Source organism: Bidens hawaiensis, unplaced genomic scaffold, assembly GCF_021521415.1.
Source record: "Bidens hawaiensis isolate Kalapana, Puna unplaced genomic scaffold, B.hawaiensis_p1.1 tig00024454_1, whole genome shotgun sequence".
NCBI classification, from domain to species: domain Eukaryota; kingdom Viridiplantae; phylum Streptophyta; class Magnoliopsida; order Asterales; family Asteraceae; genus Bidens; species Bidens hawaiensis.
Window position 1 is genome coordinate 4,119 of NW_027493860.1, and position 7,735 is coordinate 11,853.

Here is a 7,735-nt window from a genome sequence, read left to right on the forward strand (position 1 = left end):
AGACAAACAGAAAACATTATATCAGGCCTAGAAGCAGTTAAATACATTAAAGAACCTATTATCGCCCGATACAGAGTAGGGTCCACATCTGCGTCACCATCTGATTCAGCTCCCAATTTGTGATTGACGCAGATTGGAGTGTCATATGGAGAACTGTCCTCCATCTTGAATCTTTTCAGCACATCATGAACATACTTTGTTTGATGAATGAACATTCCATCTTTCTTCTGATCAACCTGCAATCCTAGAAAGAAAGTTAGTTCACCCATAGCACTCATCTCGAATCGTTTCTTCATGACAGCCTCAAAATCTTGACACATGGATATTCTTGATGCAGCAAAAATGATGTCATCCACGTAGACTTGAACCAGTAAGAAGTCACATCCTTCTCTCTTCACAAACAGCGTACTGTCGATTAAACCCCTTTCAAAACCATTTTCCAGCAAGTAGTCCGATAACGTTGAATACCAGGCACGAGGTGCCTGATGTAAACCATATAACGCCTTGCTCAACCTGTATACATGATCAGGAAAGTCTGGGTCAGGAAAACCCGGTGGTTGCTCAACATACACAACCTCGTCAACTTTCCCGTTAAGAAACGCACTCTTTACATCCAACTGAAACACCTTCATCTTTTTGAAAGCAGCAAACGCCAAAAACAATCGAATCGCTTCTAACCGGGCAACAGGAGCGAAAACCTCATTGTAGTCAATACCCTCTTGCTGATTAAAACCTTTAACAACCAGCCTCGCCTTATTTCTCACAATAATCCCCTTTTCATCTCTCTTGCACTTGAACACCCATTTCGTGCCTATAGCGTGCACATTCTTTGGTTTTTCGACCAAAGTCCAAACTTCCATTTTCCCGAACTGAGCCAACTCTTCTTGCATAGCTTCGACCCACGAGCTGTCCTTCAAAGCCATTTGATAATTTTTTCGGTTCAATTTGGCTTATAAAGCAGGAGTACAAACATTCATTCATTATACCTGTTTCTTTTATGCTTGAATAAACACAGGTGTGCTCATTCAGGCTACTTCTGGTTTGTACACCCGAGGACACATCACCTATAACATTCTCCAAAGGGTGATCTTTGTGAATTCTCGTGGTCGGAACAGCACCGACATGTAAATTGTCTTCCAAGTTTGAAGAGATCTCATCTATGGTAGTTTCAGGCTGAGAGTGAAAAGGATTAATAAACTCATCTTCAGTTGAGGCCGCAGGGGTATCGATAGGGTTTGATGTGGAAGGCTGAGATTTTTCTGTCATCTGATGTTGCACTAGCTCCTCTTCCTCATCAAATATCATCTTCGTCACAACTCTTTCGTCTTCTTCAGCAATTTCCAAATTAGGTACGTTAAACGACTTAAACAGTTTAACATAGTCAAAAAGCTCAGCAGGTCCATTGCTTGGTTTTGGCGGTTGATAACTAGTAATGTCGGTGTTACAAACCACCTCCACCTTGCAAGTTGTCGTATTGAAGACCCGTCTGTTGGGAGTCCCAACAACATAACCGACTAGAATTCCCTCATCGGCTACTTCACCAAATTTCAAGTTAGTCTTCAAAATCGAACAAGGAGACCCAAAAGGTTCAAGACCACACAAGTTGGGCTTCCTTCCGTGCATAAGCTCGTAACAAGTTTTTCCAAGTCTCTTAACGGTTAACACCCGATTCAGAACATAGCAGGCTGTAGCAACTGCTTCAGCCCAGAACATCACAGGAAGCTTTGAGTCGGCCAGCATAGTTCTGGCTCCTTCAATCAACGTTCGGTTCTTCCTTTCAGCTACTCCGTTCTGTTGTGGAGTATACGGAGCGCTATATTGATGCTCAATACCCTTCTGAAGACAAAAGATTTCTATCTCAAAGTTCTTGAACTCTGTCCCATTGTCGCTTCTGATGAATTTAACTGATTTACTCATGACGTTCTCGACTTTTGTAATTAGATTCTTCACCATCTGAGTCGTCTCGTCTTTCGTTTTCAGAAAATATACCCACGAGTATCGTGAGTAATCATCAGTTATCACCAAGCAGTAAGAAGTACCGCCTAGACTTTGTACATTCACCGGACCGAAGAGATCCATATGAAGTAGTTCTAGAGTACCAGCAATTGAGTTGATCGTCTTGGTGAGATGGCTTTTCTTGTGTTGTTTTCCCTTCTTGCACGCTATGCATTTATCTTCAAAGTTAAAACTCTTTAAGGGAACACCCATCACAAGCCCATTTTTGACAATGAAGTTCATCTTACGAAGATGAATATGTCCCATTCTCCTGTGCCATAACTCTGATTCTGATTCGCTTGCCTTTGTCATTAAACAGGATTCTCTGGTGGCCATTTCAGTAGACCTCATATCCATCACGTATGTATTCGTTTCACGTGGAGCTTTCATTACTATCCATTCTTCTGGTATATGAAAACCAGGCTTCAATACAATTGCTTCATTCTTAGTGAAATGGACAGTATATTCTTTATCACAGATCTGCGACACACTCAGCAGATTGTGCTTTAATTCCTCCACAAAATTTACATTTTCAAGTGTCATTCTCCCATTCGACACTGTTCCTCTCCCAGTTATTCTTCCTCCGCTTTCACCAGCAAAACTAACTCTAGCTCCCTGAACAGGTTTTAAATCTTGCAACAAGTGTTTGTTGCCAGTCATGTGCCGGGAACAGCCGCTATCTACAATCCAAAGATTGTTGGCAGCCCTGTTCAACTGTTCCTGCACAATAAAACAATGAGTTAGAATCTTGGGACCCAAGACCAGTTGGTCTTGGATCGATACATCCCGTACCCTGGCTTTCTCAAGTTAGCGTCAGGATAATTTCTGTACGTCCTGTTAGGGAATCTCCCTGCAGATTGAGTGTAATGCCTTCCAAACCTTTGAGAATAGAAAGTGTTATTTCTTGTGGTTTGGTTGTAAAAATGAGGTTGGTTTTTATGAAAACTTGAATTCGTTACATTTTGGCAATTTTTAAAGTTTTCATTTTTAGCTGGAATAAAATGACGCTTATTCTCATTTTTATTTGGCTTCACATCTCTAAATCTCGGTTTCAAAGGACAATCTGCAACAAGATGTCCTAACCTGTTACATCTAAAGCAACATCTACTCTCCATTTTCTTGTCAAATGTTGGTTTGGATGTAGAGGTAGTATTACCAGCCGTTCGTCTCACATAAGGTGGGACGTACGGATTGAGTGGAGAACTCTTTTTAGAAACTTTATCATTATCTCCACTGGTGGGTAATTCTACCTTTTCTTTTGTCTGACCAGATTCGGACAACATATCCGAATCTGATGAGACTGGACTTGATACAGAAATATTCACACTAGAAACAGGCGAACTTGTTTCGCCACAGCTAACACTTGGTTTGACACTAGTAATTCTAATTGGGGTTGACTGAGCAATCTCAAAATCAACAGATTTCTGAACACTTGGATTATAAGTGTAATTATGGTTAAAGGGTGGTGGAACCTCGTGGTATCCGATTCCTGCCCTCTTTGCAGAGGTACTTGGATCACTCACAAGGTGATCAAGGATAGCCGAGGAGTTTCTGAACTGCTCAAGTTTGCGGTTCAGTTCCACCACCTTTACCTGGTGGTCAGCAATCTGTTTATCTCTATCAGCAATCAATTTTGTCTTTTCTTCCAAAACCTCATAACTAAGATCAATAATTTCTATTTTCTCAGCAAGTTTAGTTTTAAGACTTTTAATGTCTTTTTCACAAGCCTTTATCTTAACTTTATAACTGTTTTCTCTTGCTTTAATGAAATGGTGATCTTCTTTAACAGTTTTAAACTCAGCATCTAATTTGACATACTGATCAGTTATATTGGTTAGTTGCTCAGTCAAATTTTCACAATTAGCACAAATAATTTTGGGACATACCTTGGATCTACCATCCTGATCGTTCGCCATGAAAGCAGTTTCTTCTTCATTTGCTTTCTTCTCTCCATCAACCTTCTCAACTTCTACAGCTTCAGTCTCAGCCATGTGTGCTTGTTCACCCAAACCACTTGAGTGTTGGTTCCAGTTGTATTCTCCTGCCTCTCTAGTTAACATGGCATTGATCTCGCGGTTAATTCCAGAGTGTTGGTTAGGCCTAACTTGTCCCCGTTCAACTCTCTCATTCCTACATTCCCTAGCAAAGTGCCCGAACTGTTGACAATTGTAGCACCTTACTTTTGATTTGTCAAATCCAGGCCTACCACCAACAAACTTTCTTCCTGTTTTGTTCATAAAACGTTTTACCCGTCTCACGATCATTGCCATTTGCCATTGCAAATCCATTTCTTCCAAATCGTCAGCATCAATCTGGTCATAATCCTCATCAAGAACGGCAGGGTCCACAATCTTCCCCTGGATATAATTCTCGTATGAAGCAATAAATGAAGCGTAGACTGCAAACTGCTCTTCAGCAGATTTTACACTCATAGGCATCTTGGTGTAATTATTGCTTGTGGGACCAGCTGAATAACCACTTGTAGAGGATTGAGGCTTTGAAGCACTAGATCCTCCAGCAACAAAACATACGTCCCCATTTGAGTTCACAGAAACATTTCCTTCATGTGCAGAGTCAGAACCTGACTCCCCCTTCGAATAAAATGCAGCAGATTCAGGCCTTGAACTTGAGCCTGAGTTAACTTTAGCACCATACATACCAGGGTCTTGTATCTGGTCTGTGGGTGTCTCCTTTCGAACCATATTTAGCTCATACGTTCTAAGCTTGTTCACTGCAGTTTCTAAGTCACAGTTAGGAAAGTCTTTGTCTTCCCTCATTAACACGGTATACATTTCCCACTTCGGTGGGAGAGCATCTAGAAGCTTTTCAACGATCTCCTCCTCTCGATAGGCAATTGAATAGTTGCTAAGCTCTGTCATTAAGTGATAGTATCGGGTGATAATATCATCTAAGGATTCATTCTTCAAATATTTGAAGACGGAGAATTGGGTTTTTAAAAGTTTAATTTTTGAGGCACGTATACCCACGTTCCCCTCGAATCTGTTTTCCAGAGCATCCCAGAGCTCTCTTGCAGAAGTGTACTTTCGGAATGTATGAAGAACTTCTTGAGGTAGTGCCATAGTAATAGCAGCATGGGCCTTACTCTCAGCCTCATACAATTTCTTCTCCTCGTCATCCATCTTACTGTACTTCTTCACCACATCACGTCCTTCGTATTGCATGGTTGGAGGTACATATCCATCCTGCATGCACACCCACATCTTGGCGTCCTGATATTTGATATACTGGATGAACCTGTCCTTCCATGCCACGAAGTCCGTTCCCTTCATCAACCTCGGGGCCTTAGTGGCTGACCCCGCCTCTACCTCCATCTTGACTAAATCTGAGATGTTAATCGCGGACATCCTTGCGAAAACCTGAAAAACCTGAAAAACACAAAAAAAATATTAAAACAGCTCAGATGGCGAAGTTAAGAATAACTTCGCTGGAAGTTAACTTCGCTGAACAAGAACTTCGCTGGATCTTAAATTCGCTTGACTTGGCGAAGTTAAGAATAACTTCGCTTAGAATGAGCGAACTTAGGATGTAAGCGAAGTTGGGTGGTAAGCGAAGTTACGGATAACTTCGCTTTGGCGAACTTATGAGGTAAGCGAAGTTGTGGTTAACTTCGCTAATCCTTATATCTTCGCCGAAACCCTAATCTCCAGTGACGGCAACTTCGCCTGAATTCAGCAACTTCGCCCGATGAACGCGAAGAACAGTTCAGATCTGAAACTCGGATTTTAACGAGAATTTTGAAGGTTTAAAGGCTTAAACACACTGGTAGGTAGCTAGAATGAATAAACACACCAAAAACTCGTCCCGGTAACACCCGAAATTAAACGAAATCTACACCCGCGTGAAATCCCGAACCTCACAATCGAGCCGATGGCTCTGATACCAATTGTAGGTTCCTGAACGCGGATCGTACACGGGAAATCTCTAACAACGCAGGTGCGGAATCCCTGCGTATATAGGTACGAGTGTAGATATTGTAGAGATTGAATACACGAACAATGAACACGAGCTATAAGGTAAACACGTTATATTGAATAACTAAACACGTGACAGTAAGTCACTGTTACAGAGAACAAAACGAAACAAAGCGTAACCAAAAACCCTAACTCACGTCCTCTTCTGTTTCGGCTGAAACAGTGTATTTAAACACGACAACTTCGCCACTGGCGAAGTTGTCAGTAACCTCGCTAAATCAGCAAGTTCGCCATAGCGAACTTGCTGATAACTTCGCTAGTTTACAAAACAAAACATAAACAAACCATTAACTATATTACAGACTCGATAACAAATACTAGACTATGAACTACTGACAAACATGTACCAACAGTATTGATAAGTGGATTTAGGTTGTTTTCGGACTGATCTTGGCTATTATTATTACAGTTTGAGTGAAACATGTTATCTTTGGGTAGTGGGTTTTGGTTTTGATTTAGATTTAGGTTCACGTTCTGATTCTGGTTTTGTCTCGGGTTCTGGTATTCCAATTCTTATTCTCTATGCTAAACTCAATTCGTTGGGCTAGTCTCTCAATTTCTGGCTCGAAGATAAGCAAAGATTGTCTTCCTGAGTGGCGGGTGTGCATAAACAGGTTACCTGCACAATTAACACACCCCACGTAAAATGGGAAAATAAAAATAAAAACTATATTTAAAACTAAAACAAATACTAAAATGAAACAAAAGAATCAAATCACAAAATAACACTAAGCGCACTAATTCTCAGGAAACGGCCCATTTTGATGCTAGATTGTCGTTAACTAGTCTAAAAAATATTAAATAGTATCCTAATCACCTTAAATTAATCAAGGTAAGCAGGATGTCGAACCACGAGGAATATGCAGTCAGTGTAATGTGCAACTAGTTCCTAACATTATGAAGTATGTAGTTATGAGTGCTGATCACACTAGCAAAGAATTGGTTTTAATTTCTAAGCAAATCAAGCAAAGTTCAAGAAATTAACAAAGATAAATTACACCCAGGGTTCAATCATGCAACAAAACAGTTATCTCATGTTCACTTAGCATATTAATTATCAATAATCAAATCAAGTTGGTTAACTAGTTATATCTTAGGCATCAACAATGCTAACACATGACACTGGTTATTGAACAGTCCCTACCAATGCAACTCAACTAAGGGAAATTATATGCTTCATTATATTCAAACTAATCAAAGCAACTCTATAATCAAATATCACAGCAACTGGCAAGCTAATCATTCTGATCGAAATAAACCTAAACCGACTACATGCACAATAATGCCAAACATCTATACTCATAGATTAATAAATGACAATTGCAATTAGTTATTCATAAACCCATGAGAAAAACTATCAAATATACAATACTGTGCATCCCGGGTATGATTCGAGAAGATTAGCTGCACCTCGATATCGAAAGGTCTTCAATTCTAATGATTTAAGCCATACAAGATGATCTCTCGATTATTTGGAAGGGTGGAATTCGTCTCTTAGGCTCTGGAAACTACTCTGTAACGCGATAAATCAGTTTAGGGTCGACCAATGGTTATAAAATATAAAACCCGAAAAATCTTGTTTTTTCAACCCATCGTGTATCATGATGGGGTCTTCCCTGGTTCACCGCATAGCGCAATGGACCATAAGTCAATGATCTTTTGAATTAAGTCCATCGCATATTTCAATGGACTGTCTTTCATCCGTCGCGTAGCGCGACGGGTCTTTTTACCAGCATTATTGATTTATT